Here is a 26,692-nt window from a genome sequence, read left to right on the forward strand (position 1 = left end):
CTAGCAGAGAAGGATTCGACGATGGTTGCGGCGCCAGTCGACGTGGAGTAGAAGGTGCGGATGTCGACCGTGGTTGTCGGAGTAGATGAAGTGGTCGGGAAAGATGACGATGATGCTAGCGATGAGCTGGTGCTGGACGAAGACCAAGGGGGTGGACGGGCAGTGCGGCTCGGGTGAGCGAGCGGCGGCGGCGCCGAGGATGAAGAGAGGCGGCGGCGGCCTAAGAAGCAGGTGGCGGCGGTGGCTAGGTTTGGAGCGCAGCGGCGGTGCTCGAAGTAGGTAAGACGAACTGGACAGCGAGATGAAGACCGGCACGGATAGTGGCATTCCAGCTCCTAGGGAGACGGCGTGATGTATACCACGTAGAAGTCGATGCGTGGAGAAAACGAGTGGACCGTGTGTCGCGGCACTACAACGCGAAGGGGCGACGTAGCGGCAACACGGGGGTTGAGGCAGCGACGGGGAAGACCTCAGGGCGGCGGCAGGGACCGCGTGCCACGCTCGCTACAGCCCGATAGGGCGACGCAGTGGAAGCGCGAGGGTCGGTGCAGCCACGGAGACGGCCTAGAGCGGACGGCCTCGGCGCGGCAGTGGACCGCGGGTCGCGACACTACGGTCCGAAGAGGCGATGCAACGGCAGCGCGCGGGTCGGTGCAACCGCGGGAACGACCTCAGAACGGTGGCATGAACCGCTTGCCGCAGCCCTACGGTCCAAAGGGATGACGCAACCGCGACGCACGGGTCGGTGTAACTGCAGGGAGAACCACGGGACGACGATACTGCGACCCGATGGGGCAACACAGCGGTAGCCCGTTACTCGATTGAAGAAGGGGCGCATCCTACTCGATGATGATCTTCACAAAATCCCACGACGACGTGCATCTACGATTGATGAGACCGAAGATACGACGAGCGAGAACGAGAAGAAGCAGACAGGCGACGAGGTACCGACAACGTGCGTCGCAGCCGGAGATGAAGGCGCCCGTGGCCCAAACGTACCAGTGGCACGCGTCCGCGCAGCCGGGCTATCCATGAGCGCGCAACCCAACAGGACTTGTGGTACATGAAAGCTGATCGCATAGACACAAAATCCACGAAGGCTGATTGTACATGTACTCAAGCAGCCCACGCGGGATGCATCATCCGGAAAGAGCAGCCGTACGTCGAAACCTGAGCAACCAACAACGCTGCGCAGACGCATGAAAAATCGGTCTCGCCCGCGTTGGCACGTCAGCACTCGAGTGATCACGGGCGTAAGCGGCCGAAGACAATGGCCAGCAGGACCGTGCGAGCAGCCGCATGAGTAGCGGCGGCCACATGGTGCGGGCCAGCGATCTGGCGCAAGAGTGCGCAAGCTACCGTCTCATGACCGACGCCACCAATGATGAAGTAAAGGCGAGTTGTAGAAGATGAACGGTGGCGTGCGACGCAAACCGATCATAGATCAGAAAACAAAAAATAAGCGACGATCAAAACGACCAACAAGAGAGATAAAAATCCAGATCAAAGGATCGGGAAAAAAACTCTCTAGGGCAGGATTAATTGCATCGACAGAAGAACCCTATGTATGGGTGGCGCGGCCCCCGATGGCAATCATGGTGATCGATCGCCCCGGTTACGGCGCGGTGTGGAAGCGGCGGCGGCGGCTAGGGTTTGGATCGGGGTTAGGCTGATACCATGTAGAAGGAATATAGATGGATTTGTGAAATTCTTGGATGTATTCATTGAGCCTCGCATGCATATGTATATAGAAGTACATGATCAACTTGAAGTATAAGACAAGATATAATAAATCGAATGCTATCCTATCTTTCCTAGCTAATCACGATACTTGAAAAAAAGAGCTAATCACAATACTCAACACTTTCAGGCAAAGTAATATGTGCTTCCGTTGGGTGAAGCACAACTGTGTTTCACTTTTGGGAAAGCACAAAAGCAAATTTGTATTTCACTTTTTTGGGAAGCACAACTGTACTTCACTCGTTGCTTCACTTTTGATGAAGCACAGAAGCAAAACTTATGCTTCATGCAGAAGCACAATTATGTTGCTTTTGGGGATGGGGAAACACATAAATATAACTTTTTTTTGCGGGAAAGGAACTTTTCGTTAATCAACTATGATGATTACATTCAGATTCGACAATGCTAGCTATCTCCCTAGGGGAATTCCGGAGCCAGCATGCCGTGCGCTGTTGCGAGCGACCCATACAAGCTAGGGTGTGGCTCGCCAGATTTGCGTGCCTGCTGATCTTAGCTAGACTAATGTTCCTTTCTTGAGCCAGAACTCTTCTGATCTCATTAACCCGGTACGTATACCTCGACCAGTCTTTATCTTTCGACTGCACCATCTTTAACAGCTCGCCACAATCAGTTTCAACAAGCAGCGGCAGATTAGTCCAGTGGAGAGCAAGTTGTAGTCCTTCATCCAGCGCCGCCATCTTGGCTTCTAAGGGATCACCACAGTTAAAAAGGACCCGTATCGCGGCAAAGATGACATCACCTTCATGGTCACGTAAAATCATGCCAGCCCCAGCCGTGCCATTTTCCTTAACAAAAGCACCATCAATATTAAGTTTTGCATGGTTTGCATCGGGAACCTCCCAGCGCGTGCTACTGTTATTGCATGTGTGCTCTTCGGCATGCTTCCTGTGAGGTCAATCACCTGCTTTCCTTTTGTCAAATCCGCCTCCGGGTGATGCTGTATCACAAGCAAAGACGTGATATAGCTCGTGAGAAATCTGCGCGAAGCCTTGATCGGAACCGGTGGTTTATTATGAGTGATCTCATTCCTCGCGTACCAAATCCTCCACATGATCATCAGGGAAGCCAACCTCTGTACATCAGACAGGTTGTCAAGCAGACGAAACAGCCATTCGGGCTCGGCATCACGCAAGTCTTCTATGGTCGGGAGGTCCCAGTAGTCTCTCATGGCTGCCCAGAGTGCCGTTGCATGGGGGCATTGTACCAGGACATGATGTACATCCTCCACCGCATGGCCGCATAGTACACATGTAGGATCTTGCTCCATATGCATGCGGTTCTTGGTAGCTTGAGTAGCTAGGGACTCACGAGCAGCACTCCATGCAAATACACGTACTTTCGCTGGTGCCCCGTTCTTCCAGATTAGGTCCCAGACTGGCCGCTGTCCGTCCGGCCGAATACTCGACGCACCACAGTCCTACGCCTCCATGCGTTCGTGAAGCCCCAGGTAATAGGCACTCCGTACAGAAAAGAAGCCATGTTTGTCCGGATGCCACGCAAGGAAGTCAGCTTCTAGCCTGTTCGAGGTCTTGATATGAAGGATGCTATATATATCTGGCTGATAAAAATGCTGTCGCAGGAGGTCATTGTTTCATGTACCATCCGTATTGAGGAGATCAGAAACCCACTTGAGTCGGCAGCGTCGCTTCGGAGTCATTGGTCGCCGGGACTGATCACGAGGGATCCAGGGATCACACCATATACGGACTTGGGAGCCGTTACCGATACGCCAGACAATCCCTTTCTTAAGGAGCTCCAACCCATATTCAATGGCTTGCCAGGTTGAGGAAGCATTGCCGGTGAAGACCGTATCCACCAAGAACCCGTTAGGGTAGTATTTCGCCTTGAGCACCTGCACACATAAGCTCTGGGGGTTCTCAATTAGCCTCCATGCCCGCTTGGCTAGCAGCGCTTGATTAAAAAGTTTCATATCTCGGAATCCCATGCCGCCATGTGATTTGGGCCTTAGCATAATGTCCCATGACACCCAGTGAGTACGCCGCTGTCCCTGTGCCGCCCCCACCAAAAGTTCCGTATCATCTTTGTTAAATCCTCGCATAAGCCGCCAGGAAGCTTGAAAACACCCATTAGAAACGTGGGAAGTGCTTGGGCGACTGCCTCAATTAGCACTTCTTTCCCTCCCTGAGAGCCCTCGCCCCGTAACACTATCCTCTTCACCATTTTCTCTTGTATGCTTTGGAATTTACCTCGAGTCATTCTCCCCTCCGGTGTCGGCAAGCCTAGGTACTTAGGCTCAAACTCCACCTGGGTAACCTGCAACGCTGCTTTAATTCCTTCCCGAGCATCAGCAGGGCATGATTTTCCAAACATTAGAGAGCACTTGTTGAGGTTAACAAGCTGACCTGTCCCTTGAGCATATGAATTAATAACTTGTTGCACGCATACAACTTGATCCACCTCTGCCTTGAAGAATAGCAGTGTATCATCGGCGAAGAGCAAATGTGATATTCCAGGGGCACTACGGCACACTTTCAATGGAACTATCTGACTATTATTGATCTCTCTTTGGAGTAGTGCGGACAATCCATCTGCCACAAATAGGAATAAAAAGGGAGATAGGGGATCTCCTTGGCGCAGACCACGGGTCGGGAGGAACGAATCCAGCAAGGTTCCATTAAGTTTGACAGAATAACTCACCGAGGTCACACATGACATGATCCACTCGATCCACCGGTGAGCGAAACCTAGGCCTTTCATCGCATTCTCCAAGAAACCCCAGTCCACACAGTCATACGCCTTTGAGAGGTCAATCTTATATGCACAGAAGTTTTTCTCCGGATTTTTATTTTGCTCAATGAAGTGGAAGCACTCGAAAGCCACTAGCGCGTTGTCCGTGATCAATCTCCCAGGAACGAATGCACTTTGGTTGATGGAAATAATCTCTCCCAAAATGGGTCTCAATCTGTTTGCCAAACACTTAGCAATCACTTTATGTAGCACTGTGCAAAAACTTATGGGCCGGAACTCTTTGAGTGTCATTGGTTGATCCACTTTATATAGCATTATTTGAGAACAAGGTCTCGGCGGTGATGAATGAGATGCTATGCCAGGAGTTCACGGACAGAGAGATTTCAGATGCGCTGTTTCAAATAGGGCCCTTAAAGGCACCTGGCACAGATGGTTTTCCTGCGAGGTTCTATCAACGAAACTGGGGCATTATGAAAGAACAAGTTATTGCAGCAGTAAAGATTTTCTTCGCCACAGGAAAGATGCCAGCTGATGTTAATCACACTGCCATTGTCCTAATACACAGAAATATAACTTGTTCTTCATGCGAAAGTATATCAGTGCTTTTGTTAGTTATGCTTTCACACAGGAAGCATACACTACTGCCAGCCGTATAAAAAACAAATGAAACAGAGAAACCCCCAAAACAGATAATCTAAAAAGACAGAAAACAGGTAAAATCGAGAACAAAATGAAAACGGAAAAAAGTAAACGAAAAAAAACAAAGACCTGAAAAAACAAAAGATCCAAAAAGAATTATAAACCTAAAAAATGAAACTCCAAAAGACGAGAAACAAAGAAAAACCCGAAGAAAAAACTGCTCCAAGAGCAGAAGCGCACATCTCACGCCATGTGGCAGCGTGGAAATGCGCCACACGGTAGCGCTAGAGGCTCAACACAGGAAAAGTGTTCACTGCGGCCTCGTTTCGTTGGATACCCCTGAATTAGTTTCTCCTGGGTTGTGTGACTTGTTTTGGCTGGGTGCAATATGCGCAGGTGTTCCAGAACGGGCAAAAGACACATTTTGCACAAATGTACACGTGTTACAAAATGATAGGATACAAATTCCAGCCAAATGAAAAACAAACTACACTTACACACATGGTGGTCACTGGGTTGTCAAGGTATTGGAGCTCAGAGCAGTAGGAGGCCATGGCAATCTCGATGCCTTGAGACCATAGTCCAAGCTTGGATTGCGACTGCCAGCCAAGTTCGACGTCAACCCATTGTTGTAGAACTCATTCACAAGTTCTGAGAACTGCGAATATGAGTTTACCAATGTTAGCAATGGCAAGACGAGTATTGTCCATGGACACAACGATGAGTGTCCCCTGGAAATTGCCACAATGGAGTGCTTTGCCACGTTTGACGTCGATGACCGGGTTGTCATTGACAGAGTTCACCTCACGCTCGATAGACTTGGTAGCTGCCCGAATGACCTCAACCTGCGGGCCAAGCCACTGAGGCACGCTACGGAGTGCATACCTGTATTGCTTTGGCTTGAGGAGTGGGTCCATAGCATTCACCATCTTGGCATGGACCATGAATGAGCTACCCGCCAGAATGTGCTCCATGATAGCCGCAGCCTCGATCGAGCCAGGGTGATGTTTCAGCTTGTGGATCAGGTGGTCGGTGTACTCCAGTTTGCCATACATTACCTCACAAAACATCACGGCCAAAATTTCGGATAGGACAGCGAGGATGTTGCAGTCAAACAATACCATGGCTGCAAGGGCAGAACCCACCGCCGTGCCATTTACAATTGCATGCCCCTCCTTGGGGTTCAGCTTGAAGAAGCCACCATCTATCCCAGCGATCTTCAATGCCTCCGCGGCATCCACCATCCTACCGTCACTGGTAACTCACTAGTAGAAAACAGAGCATTTGTCCTGGTTCGTAAGGGCCTTTTGTCCCGGCTTAAGAATCGGGACAAAAAGGTCGGTACTAATGCCCTCCCCCTTTATCCCGGTTCTTACACGAACCGGGACAGATGGGCCTCCACGTGGCCACTGCGGGCAGCCCAGGCAAGGGGCCTTTGGTCCCGGTTGGTGACATGAACCGGGAACAAAAGGCTTCCATGCGTCAGCAGCTGGTTGGAGCTGAGTTTTTTTTTAAAAAAGTGGCTGGTTTAGGGGTTTTGGGGGTTAATTTAGGTTGTTATTAGCTAGCTAATAGAGAGAAGTGTCCTCTCTTATATCTTCGTCCTTGGTTTACTAACGCTATGTTCATTTCACCCGCTAATATATAATAACTCATGCTTGCATCATACATCATCATATATAATAACAATGATCATCATCATATAACTACTGCTATGTTCATTCCTACTAATCATGCATCATCATACAACTTCTACTCGTTATTAATAACAAGTCATACGATCATCATCTTCATAGTCATCGAACCCAACCCTATCATAATTGTTCTTAGCACATGATCATCAGTATCAAGTAGGACCTAAACACCCTTAAGGTAAAATAGCATAAAACAATATAGACCCTGACTCTCCATTATGAAGAATGGAGATCATCCTGTCTCCAATTCTTGTGCTTCGCTTCCTTTTGCTTCCAAGAAGCTCGTTATGTCTGTCCATACATTTTTTCCATTCTTTGTCTGTTGAAAAACATAGTAATAACTTCGTAGTTAGCAATGATGTACTAGTTTTAGAAGTATGCAAAAAGATGCATGGATGTCATAATAGAAAAAAAATCTTACTAGGGTATCTCCATGGTAGTTACCGTAGTTCAACACGTGCACTAGTGACATGTATTGACCATAAGTTGAGGAGTTTGATTGTAGACATTGTAATTCTTAAGATCAGTACAAAATGCGATCAGATGATTTTTCTCCTTATAAGTTAATTCTGAGCCATCGGTAAAGTGGGTTTTGTCTACCATCTTCCGCACATTCTTTGAAGAATGAAAATAAGCTGTCAACTATTTTTAAATAAACGATATAAATTACTTAATAACTATGTTTGAGAAGCTCACATGGGGGAAGAATTGGAAGTGTATCCACAAGGACCCAAATGTCTATAATGTCTTGCTCGATTGTAGGATCACCAAGATCCATGGTGACAAGCATACCCTCATCTAAACCATACATCTTGCAAAGTGCTTCCCAATTTTTGCAACCAAAATGGGTTACACTCTCAGTATTGTACAACTTTACTTCAAAATCCACACCATGATGGGTCCTTAGGTGATTTTTTTGGTTTCCATACTTTCATGGTCTTCAAAACCCATCATCTCCAAGACATAGCGTCTTGCATAGCATGGGATAAGCTAGTCGAATTAGAAAAGATGAAAAATACACGTTAAAATAGTTGAAGTCATGCTTAATTACAAAAAAATATTGTCGTCGTTGCGTACAATATGAACATCAAAGGTCTCCTCAAGCTTAATGCTGAAGTTCCGATCTTCGTCCAGCTCAAGGAACCTGTCGCACATACCTCGGTTGTCGTGGCACCAGTCGCACTCCCCCGGGCGGTTTTCGTCGTCCGAGTACGACATTTCCGGCCTATGTTCATAATTCAAATATTAAACTTGTACAATTAAATATATGTACTAAAAAACCTAAATCAGATCATTATTATTAATCACGGGTTGACTATTGGTGATGATAGCTCCTCCTTTCATTCTCGAGTGCATTATTACACCAAATTGTCTAGCACACGGGAATGAAGGAGAAGCTACCCCCACGACGGCGTGGATGATGGAGGGGGCTCCTAGATTTCTGCATAGAGTGCTCTTCAATTTTAGCATTCAAAGTAGGAGTACTTTTTCAATATGAGCATTCAATAAGCAAAACCAAATCGTAAAATAAAGTAGTATTCAAATTAGCATGCATTCAATTATAACCAAAAGTACATCATCTCTTGTGTCCGTACATCGTCAAATATTATCACTAATACTCCTCGAATACTATCATACATATAGCATCGCCAATACAGCTAGAATCATAGCGCCTGACGGGTATCGTCGCGGGCGGTGGACACCCAAAGATAAGGAACCATCACAGAATCATAGCTCCAGTGAGATCCCTGAAGAACCTGCCAGGTATTGTCGAACCTGCCCTCCAACGCAACCATGTAGCGATGGACGTGCTCGTCCTCCTCGCTGACACGGTGACATACCACCTCCATGGTGTCCGAAAGCCTCGGCACCGTCATTGGCCCATGCGACCGCCACTAAACAAGGATCGGCTCAACAACGGGCTGGCTCCTCACCAACCTACGTCCCCCGGAAGGTAGCACCTCCCAATACCAGCCCGACGGAGCCCAGTCCCGGACATGGCCCTGATCAAGCAGGCCTCCACCGCCGAGTCGACGACGAGGATGCGGGATAGGCATCGTCGACGTCGATGCGGGAACTACTTCTATATATAGTAAAATAAAGTAGTTTTATTAACAACTAGTTCAACTACTAAGCACTTACTATAAATAAATAAAGTAGTACTTACTAAAAATAAACTACTTCTATATATAGTAAAATAAAGTAGTTTATTAAATCAACTAGCTAGTTCAACTATATATTAAGCACTTATTATAAATAAAATAAAGTAGTACTTACTAAAAATAAACTAGTTTAACTATAGTTCTATTATTTTTCTAACTTATTATATTAAACACTTTCTCTTCTTATTTCCCTTTTTCCTCTATTCTAAATATGAATATATTCATAAATGACTTTGATCATGCACAATTTTCCTATACATACACAACATGAACATATACTTAAATTGACAAAGAAAATTCTATGAACAAAAAAATCATTAAAATTCTATGAACAAATTACAACAGAAAAAAATCGTAAAAATTCTATGAACAGAAAAAACCATAAAAAAATGACATATTCGATCTTTGCATATATATGAACATACAAACATGCATATTCAACAATAAAATCACCAGAAAAAAACTATTAATAGAAAAAAAATCTAACACAATATGAAAAAAATCTAACAGAAAAATCTATGAACTACACATCTAAATTACTACACATCTAACAAAAAAAATCTATGAACTACAAAAAAATCTAACAAAATCTAACTCAATTAACTACACATCTAAATTAACTACTACATCAAATTAAATTAGCAAAAAAATTGCTCACGGGATGGCGACGGAGTGAGGGGCGCGGCGAGGGCGACGGGTTGGGGACGGGGACGGCGACGGTGCTTTAGGGGAGGCGCGGCGACGGACGACAGTGAGGTGCGACGCGGGGCGGGGCGGCGACAGGCAGGGGCCGGCGGTGTCGCGGGGCACGGGGCGCGGGGCAGGTGGCAGCGCGGGACGGCGTCGGGGTGGCGCGGGACGGTGCAGGGCGACGACGGCGACGGCGAGGTGGAGACGGGCAGCTTGGCGGCGTCGGGCGGGGAAGAACGAACTGAACCAAATTTTCACGAGTGCTACTTATATAGGCAGAGCATTGGTCCCGCTTCGTGGCACCAATCGGGACCAATGCCCCCCTTTAGTCCCGGTTGGTGCCACCAACCGGGACCAAAGGCCTCTTTTCAGCAGCCCACCCTTTAGTCCCGGTTGGTGCCACCAACCGGGACCAAAGGCCTCTTTTCAGCAGCCCAAAGAGCGGGAAGCAGAGGCCTTTGGTCCCGATTGGTGGCACCAACCAGGACTAAAGGGGGGCATTGGTACCGGTTTGTGCCACCAACCGACACCAATGCGCCCCTTTAGTCCCGGTTGGTGCCACCAACCGGGATAAAGGCCTTGTGCTGCCCGCGTCGCGACATGAAAGTTTAGTCCCACCTCGATAGCTGAGGGAGCTCGAGAGTGGTTTATAAGCCCCAGTCCCGCTTCCCTCTCGAGCTCCTCTCAAATGCAGGCTTACGGGCCTAAACGCACTATATGTGCCTGTGGGCCTATTGGGCATACTACGGGCCTGAATCCTGGCCCATTGTTGGGTTTCTAGTCGTATTCAGGCCGTGGTGGCCCTTTAGATGGCACTTTTTTTTTATTTTTTTTGTTTTATTTTTTGCTTTGAATTATTTATTTTCTTTTGATTTTTGCTTTATTGTTTTTATTCTTTTTTCTTTTAGATGAGAATAATTATAATCTTTCTGTTACTCCATTAGTTTCCAAATTTGAATAATTATAATCTTTATGCAACTAAAAATATATTTGGAGTGATTCTTTTTACTCATATTTAATATTACTGTGTTTTATCATTATATTGAAAAACAGATTTTGTTATTTTAGTTTATATCAAAAAAATCTTTATGACAATTCTTTTTGCTACTAAAGTTTCTAACAAAAAATTCTTTATGATTATTATTTCTGCTTTTAATGTTTTGAACAGAAAATACTTTGATAATTTTAGTTGCATAAATTTTACATAATTTTAGTTTAAAAAATACTAGAGGTTTATAAAAGCTTTTTAGTTGATTCCTTTTGCTATTAGAGTTTTCTAAAAGCATTTACTGGTTTTTTTGAGTTATAAGACCTTGAAATTGAAAAGCATTTCAAATGAACTCTGAAAAGGTTGGAAGTTGGCATGGTATCATCATTTCATCCACATAGCATGTGCAAGAAAGTTGAGAGGGTTACGGCAAAAACTGGATGCACTTCATGTACAAAATGGACAATCTCTTTCGAAGTATCAGTATTTCATACGGAAACTTGTCTGTTACAACAGGCATTTCAAATGAACTACGAAAAGGTTGAAAGTTGGCATGGTATCATCATAATAGTTGTGGAGAAAGTCTTCACTTTTTCTTCGCTTGTGTCCTTTCCTTATTGCGCCGTAACTATGGATAATCTTCATCATTTATCAGGATGCTTGGGTCAGCCTTGACTTTGAAGGGAGGAATTTCATGAAACCTTTCATAATCTTCGGACATGTCTGTCTTGCCCTCCACTCCCACGATGTCCCTTTTTCCCGAAATAACTATGTGGCACTTTGGCTTATCGTATGATGTATTCGTTTCCTTATTTTTTCTTTTTCTCGGTTTGGTAGACATGTCCTTCACATAGATAACCTGTGCCACATCATTGGCTAGGATGAATGGTTCGTTAGTGTACCCAAGATTGTTCAGATCCACTGTTGTCATTTCGTACTGTGGGTCTACCTGTACCCCGCCTCCTGATAGATTGACCCTGTTGCATTTAAACAAAGGGACCTTAAAATCTACTCCGTAGTCAAGTTCCCATATGTCCACTATGTAACCATAATATGTGTCCTTTCCTCTCTCGGTGGCTGCATCAAAGCGGACACCGCTGTTGGTTGGTGCTCTTTTGATCTTGGGCGATCATGTAAAATGTATTCCCATTTATCTCGTATCCTTTCCAAATCATTACAGCTGAAGATGGTCCCCTGGACAACGAGTACAACTCCTCACAAACAGTGTTTTCACCTCTGAGACGTGTTTCCAACCAACTACTGAAAGTCCTATTGTGTTCACATGTAATCCAGTCGTCGCACTGCTCTGGGTGTTTGGAGCGCAGACTGTTCTTGTGTTCATCGACATAAGGGGTCACCAAGGTAGAGTTCCATAGAACTGTGTAGTGTGCTTGAGACCAAGAATATCCGTCCCTGCATATTATTGTCTCCCCTCCAAGCGTGCCTTTTCCAGTCAGTCTCCCCTCATATCACGATTTAGGGAGACCTATCTTCTTAAGCCAAGAATGAAGTCAACACAAAACCCAATGACATCCTCTATTTGATGGCCCATGGAGATGCTTCCTTCTGGCCTAGCACGGTTACAGACATATTTCTTTAGGACTCCCATGAACCTCTCAAAGGGGTAAATATTGTGTAGAAATACGGGGCCCGGAATGACAATCTCGTCAACTAGATGAACCAGGACGTGCGTCATGATATTGAAGAAGGATGAAGTCAACACAAAACCCAATGACATCCTCTATTTGATGGCCCATGGAGATGCTTCCTTCTGGCCTAGCACGGTTACAGACATATTTCTTTAGGACTCCCATGAACCTCTCAAAGGGGTACATATTGTGTAGAAATACGGGGCTCGGAATGACAATCTCGTCAACTAGATGAACCAGGACGTGCGTCATGATATTGAAGAAGGATGGTGGGAACACCAGCTCGAAACTGACAAGACATTGCACCACATCACTCCTTAGCCTTGGTATGATTTCTGGATCGATCACCTTCTGAGAGATTGCATTGAGGAATGCACATAGCTTCACAATGGCTAATCGGACGTTTTCCGGTAGAAGCCCCCTCAATGCAACCGGAAGTAGTTGCGTCATAATCACGTGGCAGTCATGAGACTTTAAGTTCTGAAACTTTTTCTCTGCCATATTTATTATTCCCTTTACATTCGACGAGAAGCCAGTCGGGACCTTTATACTAAGCATGCATTCAAAGAAGATTTCCTTCTCTTCTCTGGTAAGAGCGTAGCTGGCAGAACCTTCATACTGCTTTGGAGGCATGCCGTCTTTTTCGTGCAAACGTTGCAGGTCCTCCCGTGCCTCAGCTGTATCTTTTGTCTTCCCATACACGCCCAAGAAGCCTAGCAGGTTCACGCAAAGGTTCTTCGTCACGTGCATCACGTCGATTGAAGAGCGGACCTCTAGGTCTTTCCAGTAGGGTAGGTCCCAAAATATAGATTTCTTCTTCCACATGGGTGTGTGTCCCTCAGTGTCACTCGGAACAGCTAGTCCGCCGGGACCCTTTCCAAAGATTACGTGTAAATCATTGACCATAGCAAGTACGTAATCACTGGTACGCATGGCAGGCTTCTTTTTTTTCCGGTGATCTGCCTCGCCTTTGAAATGCTTGCCTTTCTTTCGACATTGATGGTTGGTCTGAAGAAATCGACGATGGCCCAGGTACACATTCTTCCTGCAGCTTCCCAAGTATATACTTTTGGTGTTAGCTAAACAGTGCGTGCATGCGTGGTATCCCTTGTTTGTCTGTCCCGAAAGGTTACTGAGAGTGGGCCAATCGTTGATGGTTACAAACAGCAACGCGTGCATGTTAAATTCCTCCTGTCTGTGCTCATCCCACACACGTACACCGTTTCCATCCCACAGCTGTAAAAGTTCTTCAACTAATGGCCTTAGGTACACATTAATGTCGTTACTGGGTTGCTTAGGGCCTTGGATGAGAACTGGCATCATAATGAACTTCCGCTTCATGCACATCCAAGGAGGAAGGTTATACATACATAGAGTCACGGGCCAGGTGCTGTGATTGCTGCTCTGCTCCCCTAAAGTATTAATGTCATCCGCGCTTAAACCAAACCATACGTTCCTTGGGTCATGTGCAAACTCAGCCCAGTACTCTCTCTCGATTTTTCTCCACTGTGACCCGTCAGCGGGTGCTCTCAACTTCCCATCTTTCTTACGGTCCTCACTGTGCCATCGCATCAACTTGGCATGCTCTTTGTTTCTGAACAGTCGTTTCAACCGTGGTATTATAGGAGCATACCACATCACTTTGCAGGAACTCTCTTCCTGCAGGGCTCGCCGTCAACATCACCAGGGTCATCTCGTCTGATCTTATACCGCAATGCACCGCATACCGGGCATGCATGTATCTTCTGTTGGGGAACATTGCAGAAAATTAAAATTTTTCCTACGGTTTCACCAAGGTCCATCTATGAGTTCATCTAAGCAATGAGTCATGGGAGAGAGATTGCATCTACATACCACTTGTAGATCGAGTGCAGAAGCGTTCAAGGGAACGGTGATGATGGAGTCGTACTCGCCGTGATTCAAATCACCGATGACCAAGTGCTGAACGGACAACACCTTCGTGTTCAACACACGTACGGTATGGACGACGTCTCCTCCTTCTTGATCAAGCAAGGGGGAAGGAGAGGTTGAGGAAGAAGGCTCCAGCAGCAGCACGACAGCGTGATGATGGTGGAGAGGCAGTACTCCGACAGGGCTTCGCCAAGCGCTCAACGGAGGAGGAGAGGTGTTGGGGAGGGGAGGGGCTGCGCCTTGGATCAGGTGTTCAGCCCTCCCCTCGCCCCTCTATTTATAGGGGAAGGGGAAGGGGGCCGGCCCCCTCTAGATGAGATCTAGAGGGGGGGGCGGCGGCCAGGGAGGGGGCTTGCCCCCAAGCAAAGGGGGTGCGCCCCCTTTAGGGTTCCCCCCCCAACCCTAGGCGCATGGGCCCAAGGGGGGGGCGCCCAGCCCTCCAGGGGCTGGTTCCCTGCCCCATGCGGCCCATGTGGCCCTCCGAGAGGGGTGGCCCCTCCCGGTGGACCCCCGGAACCCTTCCGGTGGCCCCGGTACAATACCGATATGCCCCCGAAACTTTCCGGTGTCCGCATGACAACTTCCCATATATAAATCTTTACCTCCGGACCCTTCCGGAACTCCTCGTGACGTCCGGGATCTCATCCGGGACTCCGAACAACATTCGGTAATCACATACAAGTCTTCCTAATAACCCTAGCGTCACCGAACCTTAAGTGTGTAGACCCTACGGGTTCGGGAGACACGCAGACATGACCGAGACGGCTCTCCGGTCAATAACCAACAGCGGGATCTGGATACCCATGTTGGCTCCCACATGCTCCTCGATGATGTCATCGGATGAACCACGATGTCGAGGATTCAATCAACCCCGTATGCAATTCCCTTTGTCAGACGGTATGTTACTTGCCCGAGACTCGATCGTCGGTATCCCAATACCTCGTTCAGTCTCGTTACCGGCAAGTCACTTTACTCGTACCGTAATGCATGATCCCGTGACCAGACACTTGGTCACTTTGAGCTCATTATGATGATGCACTACCGAGTGGGCCCAGTGATACCTCTCCGTCATACGGAGTGACAAATCCCAGTCTCGATCCGTGTCAACCCAACAGACACTTTCGGAGATACCTGTAGTGCACCTTTATAGTCACCCAGTTACGTTGTGACGTTTGGTACACCCAAAGCACTCCTACGGTATCCGGGAGTTACACGATCTCATGGTCTAAGGAAGAGATACTTGACATTGGAAAAGCTCTAGCAAAACGAACTACACGATCTTGTGCTATGCTTAGGATTGGGTCTTGTCCATCACATCATTCTCCTAATGATGTGATCCCGTTGTCAACGACATCTAATGTCCATAGTCAGGAAACCATGACTATCTGTTGACCAACGAGCTAGTCAACTAGAGGCTTACTAGGGACGTATTGTGGTCTATGTATTCACACGTGTATTACGATTTCCGGATAATACAATTATAGCATGAATAAAAGACAATTATCATGAACAAGGAAATATAATAATAATCCTTTTATTATTGCCTCTAGGGCATATTTCCAACAGTCTCCCACTTGCACTAGAGTCAATAATCTAGTTACATTGTGATGAATCGAACACCCATAGAGTTCTGGTGTTGATCATGTTTTGCTCGCGAGAGAGGTTTAGTCAACGGATCTGCGACATTCAGATCCGTATGTACTTTGCAAATATCTATGTCTCCATCTTGAACATTTTCACGGATGGAGTTGAAGCGACGCTTGATGTGCCTGGTCTTCTTGTGAAACCTGGGCTCCTTGGCAAGGGCAATAGCTCCAGTGTTGTCACAGAAGAGTTTGATCGGCCCCGACGCATTGGGTATGACTCCTAGGTCGGTGATGAACTCCTTCACCCAAATTGCTTCATGCGCTGCCTCCGAGGCTGCCATGTACTCCGCTTCACATGTAGATCCCGCCACGACGCTCTGCTTGCAGCTGCACCAGCTTACTGCTCCACCATTCAACATATACACGTATCCGGTTTGTGACTTAGAGTCATCCAGATCTGTGTCGAAGCTAGCGTCGACGTAACCCTTTACGACGAGCTCTTCGTCACCTCCATAAACGAGAAACATGTCCTTTGTCCTTTTCAGGTACTTCAGGATATTCTTGACCGCTGTCCAGTGTTCCTTGCCGGGATTACTTTGGTACCTTCCTACCAAACTTACGGCAAGGTTTACATCAGGTCTGGTACACAGCATGGCATACATAATAGATCCTATGGCTGAGGCATAGGGGATGACGCTCATCTCTTCTTTATCTTTTGCCGTGGTCGGGCATTGAGCCGAGCTCAATCTCACACCTTGCAGTACAGGCAAGAACCCTTTCTTGGACTGATCCATTTTGAACTTCTTCAAAATCTTATCAAGGTATGTGCTTTGTGAAAGACCTATGAGGCGTCTCGATCTATCCCTATAGATCTTGATGCCTAATATGTAAGCAGCTTCTCCAAGGTCCTTCATTGAAAAACACTTATTCAAGTAGGCCTTAATGCTGTCCAAGAATTCTATATCATTTCCCATCAAAAGTATGTCATCTACATATAATATGAGAAATGCTACAGAGCTCCCACTCACTTTCTTGTAAACGCAGGCTTCTCCATAAGTCTGCATAAACCCAAACGCTTTGATCATCTCATCAAAGCGAATGTTCCAACTCCGAGATGCTTGCACCAGCCCATAAATGGATCGCTGGAGCTTGCATACTTTGTTAGCATTCTTAGGATCGACAAAACCCTCCGGCTGCATCATATACAGTTCTTCCTTAAGATGCCCGTTAAGGAATGCCGTTTTGACGTCCATCTGCCATATCTCATAATCATAGTATGCGGCAATTGCTAACATGATTCGGACGGACTTAAGCTTCGCTACGGGAGAGAAAGTCTCATCGTAGTCAATCCCTTGAACTTGCCGATAACCCTTAGCGACAAGTCGAGCTTTATAGATGGTGACATTACCATCCGCGTCCGTCTTCTTCTTAAAGATCCATTTGTTTTCTATCGCTCGCCGATCATCGGGCAAGTCAGTCAAAGTCCATACTTTGTTTTCATACATGGATTCTATCTCGGATTTCATGGCTTCTAGCCATTTGTTGGAATCTGGGCCCGCCATCGCTTCTTCATAGTTCGAAGGTTCACCGTTGTCTAACAACATGATTTCCAGGACAGGGTTGCCATACCACTCTGGTGTGGAACGTGTCCTTGTGGACCTACGAAGTTCAGTAGCAACTTGATCAGAAGTACCTTGATCATCATCATTAATTTCCTCTCCAGTTGGTGTAGGCACCACAGGAACGTTTTCCTGAGCTGCACTACTTTCCGGTTCAAGAGGTAGTACTTCATCGAGTTCTACTTTCCTCCCACTTACTCCTTTCGAGAGAAACTCTTTTTCCAGAAAGGATCCGTTCTTGGCAACAAAGATCTTGCCCTCGGATCTTAAGTAGAAGGTATACCCAATGGTTTCCTTAGGGTATCCTATGAAGACGCATTTTTCCGACTTGGGTTCGAGCTTTTCAGGTTGAAGTTTCTTGACATAAGCATCGCATCCCCAAACTTTTAGAAACGACAGCTTAGGTTTCTTCCCAAACCATAATTCATACGGTGTCGTCTCAACGGATTTAGACGGTGCCCTATTTAAAGTGAATGTAGCTGTCTCTAGAGCGTATCCCCAAAATGATAGCGGTAAATCGGTAAGAGACATCATAGATCGCACCATATCCAATAGAGTGCGATTACGATGTTCGACACACCGTTACGCTGAGGTGTTCTAGGCGGCGTGAGTTGTGAAACGATTCCACATTTTCTTAAGTGTGTACCAAATTCGTGACTTAAATATTCTCCTCCACGATCCGATCGTAAGAATTTTATCTTTCGGTCACGTTGATTCTCTACTTCATTCTGAAATTCCTTGAACTTTTTAAAGGTCTCAGACTTGTGTTTCATCAAGTAGACATACCCATATCTACTCAAGTCATCAGTGAGAGTGAGAACATAACGATATCCTCCGCGAGCCTCAACGCTCATTGGACCGCACACATCAGTATGTATGATTTCCAACAAGTTGGTTGCTCGCTCCATTGTTCCGGAGAACGGAGTCTTGGTCATTTTACCCATGAGGCATGGTTCGCATGTGTCAAATGATTCATAATCGAGAGACTCTAAAAGTCCATCAGCATGGAGCTTCTTCATGCGCTTGACACCAATGTGACCAAGGCGGCAGTGCCACAAGTATGTGGGACTATCGTTATCAACTTTACATCTTTTGGTATTCACGCTATGAATATGTGTAACATTACGTTCGAGATTCATTAAGAATAAACCATTGACCATCGGGGCATGACCATAAAACATATCTCTCATATAAATAGAACAACCATTATTCTCGGATTTAAATGAGTAGCCATCTCGTATCAAACGAGATCCAGATACAATGTTCATGCTCAAACTTGGCACTAAATAACAATTATTGAGGTTTAAAACTAATCCCGTAGGTAAATGTAGAGGTAGCGTGCCGACGGCGATCACATCGACCTTGGAACCATTCCCGACGCGCATCGTCACCTCGTCCTTCGCCAGTCTCCGCTTATTCCGCAGCTCCTGCTGTGAGTTACAAATGTGAGCAACGGCACCGGTATCAAATACCCAGGAGTTACTACGAGTACTGGTAAGGTACACATCAATTACATGTATATCAAATATACCTTTAGTGTTGCCGGCCTTCTTGTCCGCTAAGTATTTGGGGCAGTTCCGCTTCCAGTGACCCTTCCCCTTGCAATAAAAGCACTCAGTCTCAGGCTTGGGTCCATTCTTTGACTTCTTCCCGGCAACTGGCTTACCGGGCGCGGCAACATCTTTGCCGTCCTTCTTGAAGTTCTTCTTACCCTTGCCCTTCTTGAACTTAGTGGTCTTATTGACCATCAACACTTGATGTTCTTTCTTGATTTCAACCTCTGCTGACTTCAGCATTGAGAATACTTCAGGAATGGTCTTCACCATCCCCTGCATATTGTAGTTCAACACAAAGCTCTTGTAGCTCGGTGGGAGCGACTGAAGGATTCTGTCAATGACCGCCTCTTCCGGGAGGTTGATCTCCAACTGGGACAGGCGGTTGTGCAACCCAGACATTTTGAGTATGTGCTCACTGACAGAACTGTTTTCCTCCATCTTACAACTATAGAACTTGTCGGAGACTTCATATCTCTCGACCCGGGCATGAGCTTGGAAAACCATTTTCAGCTCCTCGAACATCTCATATGCTCCGTGCTTCTCAAAACGCTTTTGGAGCCCCGGTTCTAAGCTGTAAAGCATGCCGCACTGAACGAGGGAGTAATCATCAGCACGTGATTGCCAAGTGTTCATAACGTCTTGGTTCTCTGGGATGGGTGCTTCACCTAGCGGTGCATCTAGGACATAATCTTTCTTGGCTGCTATGAGGATGATCCTCAGGTTCCGGACCCAGTCCGAATAGTTGCTGCCATCATCTTTCAGCTTGGTTTTCTCTAGGAACGCGTTGAAGTTCATGTTGACATGAGCGTTGGCCATTTGATCTACAAGACATATTTTGCAAAAGTTTTAGACTAAGTTCATGATAATTAAGTTCATCTAATCAAATTATTTAATGAACTCCCACTTAGATTAGACATCCCTCTAGTCATCTAAGTGTTACACGATCCGAGTCGACTAGGCCGTGTCCGATCATCACGTGAGACGGACTAGTCATCATCGGTGAACATCTCCATGTTGATCGTATCTTCTATACGACTCATGTTCGACCTTTCGGTCTCTGTGTTCCGAGGCCATGTCTGTACATGCTAGGCTCGTCAAGTTAACCCTAAGTGTTCTGCATGTGTAAATCTGTCTTACACCCGTTGTATGTGAACGTAAGGATCTATCACACCCGATCATCACGTGGTGCTTCGAAACGACGAACTTTAGCAACGGTGCACAGTTAGGGGGAACACTTTCTTGAAATTATTATAAGGGATCATCTTATTTACTACCGCCGTTCTAAGTAAACAAGATGCATACAACATAATAAACATCACATGCAATTATATAGTAGTGACATGATATGGCCAATATCATATAGCTCCTTCGATCTCCATCTTCGGGGCTCCATGATCATCTTCGTCACCGGCATGACACCATGATCTCCATCATCATGATCTCCATCATTGTGTCTTCATGAAGTTGTCACGCCAACGACTACTTCTACTTCTATGGCTAACGCGTTTAGCAATAAAGTAAAGTAATTTACATGGCGTTCTTCAATGACACGCAGGTCATACAAAAAATAAAGACAACTCCTATGGCTCCTGCCGGTTGTCATACTCATCGACATGCAAGTCGTGATTCCTATTACAAGAACATGATCTCATACATCACAATATATCATTCATCATTCATCACAACTTCTGGCCATATCACATCACATGACAATTGCTGCAAAAACAAGTTAGACGTCCTCTAATTGTTGTTGCATCTTTTACGTGGCTGCAATTGGGTTCTAGCAAGAACGTTTTCTTACCTACGAATAACCACAACGTGATTTTGTCAACTTCTATTTACCCTTCATAAGGACCCTTTTCATCTAATCCGCTCCAACTAAAGTAGGAGAGACAGACACCCGCTAGCCACCTTATGCAACTAGTGCATGTCAGTCGGTGGAACCTGTCTCACGTAAGCGTACGTGTAAGGTCGGTCCGGGCCGCTTCATCCCACAATACCGCTGAAGCAAGAAAAGACTAGTAGCGGCAAGCAAGTTGACAAGATCTACGCCCACAACAAAATTGTGTTCTACTCGTGCAATAGAGAACTACGCATAGACCTAGCTCATGATGCCACTGTTGGGGAACGTTGCAGAAAATTAAAATTTTCCTACGGTTTCACCAAGATCCATCTATGAGTTCATCTAAGCAACGAGTCATGGGAGAGAGATTGCATCTACATACCACTTGTAGATCGAGTGCAGAAGCGTTCAAGGGAACGGTGATGATGGAGTCGTACTCGCCGTGATTCAAATCACCGATGACCAAGTGCTGAACGGACAGCACCTCCGCGTTCAACACACGTACGGTACGGACGACGTCTCCTCCTTCTTGATCCAGCAAGGGGGAAGGAGAGGTTGAGGAAGAAGGCTCCAGCAGCAGCACGACGGCGTGATGATGGTGGAGAGGCAGTACTCCGACAGGGCTTCGCCAAGCGCTCAACGGAGGAGGAGAGGTGTTGGGGAGGGGAGGGGCTGCGCCTTGGATCAGGTGTTCAGCCCTCCCCTCGCCCCTCTATTTATAGGGGAAGGGGGAAGGGGGCCGGCCCCCTCTAGATGAGATCTAGAGGGGGGGGGGGCGGCCAGGGAGGGGGCTTGCCCCCCAAGCAAAGGGGGTGCGCCCCCTTTAGGGTTCCCCCCCAACCCTAGGCGCATGGGCCCAAGGGGGGGGCGCCCAGCCCTCCAGGGGCTGGTTCCCTGCCCCACGCGGCCCATGTGGCCCACCAAGAGGGGTGGCCCCTCCCGGTGGACCCCCGGAACCCTTCCGGTGGCCCCGGTACAATACCGATATGCCCCCGAAACTTTCCGGTGTCCGCATGACAACTTCCCATATATAAATCTTTACCTCCGGACCCTTCCGGAACTCCTCGTGACGTCCGGGATCTCATCCGGGACTCCGAACAACATTCGGTAATCACATACAAGTCTTCCTTATAACCCTAGCGTCACCGAACCTTAAGTGTGTAGACCCTACGGGTTCGGGAGACACGCAGACATGACCGAGACGGCTCTCCGGTCAATAACCAACAGCGGGATCTGGATACCCATGTTGGCTCCCACATGCTCCTCGATGATGTCATCGGATGAACCACGATGTCGAGGATTCAATCAACCCCGTATGCAATTCCCTTTGTCAGACGGTATGTTACTTGCCCGAGACTCGATCGTCGGTATCCCAATACCTCGTTCAGTCTCGTTACCGGCAAGTCACTTTACTCGTACCGTAATGCATGATCCCGTGACCAGACACTTGGTCACTTTGAGCTCATTATGATGATGCACTACCGAGTGGGCCCAGTGACACCTCTCCGTCATACGGAGTGACAAATCCCAGTCTCGATCCGTGTCAACCCAACAGACACTTTCGGAGATACCTGTAGTGCACCTTTATAGTCACCCAGTTACGTTGTGACGTTTGGTACACCCAAAGCACTCCTACGGTATCCGGGAGTTACACGATCTCATGGTCTAAGGAAGAGATACTTGACATTGGAAAAGCTCTAGCAAAATGAACTACACGATCTTGTGCTATGCTTAGGATTGGGTCTTGTCCATCACATCATTCTCCTAATGATGTGATCCCGTTGTTAACGACATCTAATGTCCATAGTCAGGAAACCATGACTATCTGTTGACCAACAAGCTAGTCAACTAGAGGCTTACTAGGGACGTATTATGGTCTATGTATTCACACGTGTATTACGATTTCCGGATAATACAATTATAGCATGAATAAAATACAATTATCATGAACAAGGAAATATAATAATAATCCTTTTATTATTGCCTCTAGGGCATATTTCCAACATCTTCTGCACCTCCAATCCTGGAGGGCATACGACCTTCTTTACTGCGTACGTACCCAGCTTTGTGTTGCCATCTTTGCAATTGGGGTACAACCCTTTTTTGTGATCCTCTAACATGCGATCAAACTTCAGCTTCTCCTTTTGACTTTCGCATTGCGTCCTTGGATCGACAATGACCCGACGGAGATCATCATCGGGCACATCGTCTGATTCCTCTTGATCTTCAGCAGCTTCCCCCGTTGCAGCATCATCGGGCACATCGTCTGGTTCCTCTTGATTTTCAGCAGCTCCCCCCGTTGTAGCATCACCATATTCAGGGGGCACATAGTTGTCATCGTCCTCTTCTTCTTCGCCGTCTTCCATCGTAACCCCTATTTCTCCATGCCTCGTCCAAACATTATAGTGTGGCATGAAACCCTTGTAAAGCAGGTGGGTGTGAAGGATTTTCCGGTCAGAGTAAGACTTCGTATTCCCACATTTAGTGCATGGACAACACATAAAACCATTCTGCTTGTTTGCCTCAGCCACTTCAAGAAAATTATGCACGCCCTTAATGTACTCGGAGGTGTGTCTGTCACCATACATCCATTGTCGGTTAATCTGCATGCATTATATATAATTATGTGTGTCAAAAGTAAGAAAATCTGACAAATATCTACCTAAAGTAAGAAAATCAGACAAGTATAAGAAAGAAGATAAGAACAAGAGGCTCACCACGGTGGTGCCGGCGACGAGATCGGCGCGGGCGATCAACGGCGGTGAAAACGGGGACGGGGCATGATGGACCGCTAAATCTAGACAAATCTCGAAGAAAATGGAGCTCCGAGGTCGAGCTTCGAGAGGAGAAAGCTTAACTAGTGTGGCTCGGGCATTTCATCAAACACCTCATGTGCATAGGAGGTGAATTAGAGCACCCAAATGCCCTCTCCTCGCCGGATTGAAAAAACAGAGCACTGGAGTGCTCTGCCGCGGCGGTGGGTATATATAGGCAAGTTATTTGTCCCGGTTCATGGCATGAACCGGGACTAAAGCACCCCCTTCTGTCCCGGTTCAAGCCACGAACCGGGACCAATGCTTGTGGGCCAGGAGCGAGGACCCTTGGTCCCGGTTCGTGGCTTGAACCAAGACAAATGGTTCCACACGAACTGGGACCAATGCCCACGAGGCCCCGGCCGGCCCCCTGAGCTCACGAACCGGGTCTAATACCCCCATGGGTCCTAGTTTTTGAAGAACCGGGACTAATGGGCTGGCCAGACCCGAACGGTAGCCCTGTTTTCTACTAGTGCTGCCTGCGCGTTGGGGCGTCCGGTAAGGACACTGGCGATGTAAGAAAGCGGGACAACATCGCCGCTCGCGGTGATGCTGCCCCGGAGGGGAATCCTCGGGTGTACACCTTTGTTGATGAGCTTTGTGATGGCCTCGAGAATCTCAAAACGTATGCCAGAATAGCTTTGGAGGAGGGTGTTGATGCGAACGAGCATGGACGCGCGTGTAACCTCTGATGACAGCTCGTGGTTGCTTCCAATGCCAAATATACGAGCAATGAGATGCCTGCAAGGAAGAATATGGTCAATGCCGGCCGGGCAACAGACTAGTTTAAGTCCTCCAACTTTATTTGTTACACATAAATCTGGAGTTTTGGTGTACATGGACCTACTTGTCATAATTTGGAAGAACGTTTCATACGAGCTGTGCAAAAAAAATAATAAAAAAGGTACGGGCCAAAGTTGCTACAAGCGTATATGACATCCGTAAATTGTTCCGCTTTATAAAGTTTGTGCCGCTCGTATATTATAATATTCTTTTACAAAAGTTTACATGGATAAGTTTCAATATAACTGTAAATCTGGAGCATAAAAATACGAATTAGGGTTCGTATGGACCTAGGATCATTCTGTGATTTTCCATACGTGGTGATTTAGAGCCACATCTGCTCCTGCATGTGAATAGTAAATTCATAAAAAATAGCAAACAAGCTAAAAAACATATCAAACAATTTGGCATCAAAGATGTTCGAGTGCTCTAGGTGCATGCAAACGTTTGTGGTGAAATGACATCTAGGAGCTCTCTAGAAAAAAGAAACAAATTTTGGCTGTCAAAGAAACTTTGAAAAATGGCAATGTTGAGACCTGTTTTTTTTTTTCTGGCAGAGAGCTCCCCGGATGTCATTTGGCCGTGAAATTTTACTAGCAACAAGTGCTCTTCATCATCTTCGATGTCAGAACATTTTTTGCTACTTTTATGAGTTTAATGTGCATCGGGAGTAGATGAGCTTGGGCTCAGTAATGGATTGCCGCTACATGTTGTCCAACTATGCTAAACAGAAATATCAATTTGACTGTGCTGGCATACTGTTTTGCCTTATTAGATACTTCTAACTGTACTAATATTAGTGACTACATGTTGCCCAACTATGATAATACTCTATCTGGTTTATGATGTAACACATATTAGTTTTGTTTTAAGTCAAACTTTATAATTATTGACCAGTTTGTACAAAAATATATACCAGCGTATATAATACAAATCAATGCCATTATTTTCATGATGGAATATATTTCATATCATATATATTTAGTATTGAAAGTGTTCACATTATTCTCTACAAATTTGATCAAGTTTTATATAATTCGGCTTGTGACAAATCTAGTATGAACTATATATTATAGAACAGAGGTATATTACTCGAAACTATATCTTCTACAACAACAAACAAAGTGAATTGGTTTATAGGGAATAGAAGACACATGAGCTCCATGCACGGTTTGAATCATACCCTCTGCTTGTTATTTAACTACATCACCTAGTGCGAGATAGTAAAGAAGTACATATGGCAATAAAAAGTGTGGCTATGCATGTCTACTCAAAGTAAAATATCTCATACATGTGTATATTACATCTCAACTTCTGATTTTACTTAATTCATCATACCACATTATGCGAATGCAGAAGAAAAATACCATGTGATGTACACATAACCCACATAAATACTTAATAGTAGCATATATGGATTTTTGGTCATGTGATGTAACTAATAAGTAACATCATTTGTTCTACTGCTAGAACACACACACACACACACACACACACACACACACACACACACACACACACACACACACACACACACACACACACACACACACACACACACACACACACGAAATCACTTCCTTGGGGCCAAACAAAGATTAAAAGACACATATATAACATTAGTTTGAACTAGTAGACCTTTTGCTTATTTGAATATAAATTACTTTCTTATACGGGGAAGTAAAAATCCCGTATTAGCCCTACACAATCATTAATGACCTCTCATATGATCTTATTTCAGTGAGAGGTAATAATAATATTAGCCATCACACAAAGACAATCTAACGACTCTTTTTGATTTAGGACGGCAGAGCTCTATCTTTTGTGTGTGTGGAAGTATAAACCTCATTTTCTCCACTAAATTAAATTAAATTAGCAGGCACAGGCCGTAAAAAAAGAAATAATAGCATGCATAGCCTGCCCGCCTTGGCAGAGGAATCAATCCACACGACGTTGAGATGTCGAGATGCAAAATTTTATAGGAGGTGACTTGTACCTGACGAGCTCAACTTGGAGGCCTTGCCCATCCTTGGTGCGACGGTGGGAGGTGCCGCGGAAGCCTGTGGTGACGCCGTAGATGTCGCCGCCGTTGGCCACGGAGTCCAGGATCCACTCGCTGCAGGCCTTGACGCGGGGGCGCGCCTCGTCGGCAAGCTCCACGGTGACGTTGGAACCATCCTTTGCCAGGGCGACCGCAGCCACCTGGCCGACGCTGAGGCCGGCGCCCACGATGAGGCCGGTAATGACTGAACAGGCTCGCGGCAGCCACCTCGACGAGGTCAAGCGCAT

General features: G+C 46.3%; 1 pseudogene; it reads right to left on the reverse strand.

Moving 5' to 3' along the window:
* LOC123067224 (phenylalanine/tyrosine ammonia-lyase-like) lies at positions 1–26,692 on the reverse strand (annotated as a pseudogene).

The sequence above is a fragment of the Triticum aestivum genome, chromosome 3B, assembly GCF_018294505.1.
Source record: "Triticum aestivum cultivar Chinese Spring chromosome 3B, IWGSC CS RefSeq v2.1, whole genome shotgun sequence".
Lineage (NCBI taxonomy): Eukaryota > Viridiplantae > Streptophyta > Magnoliopsida > Poales > Poaceae > Triticum > Triticum aestivum.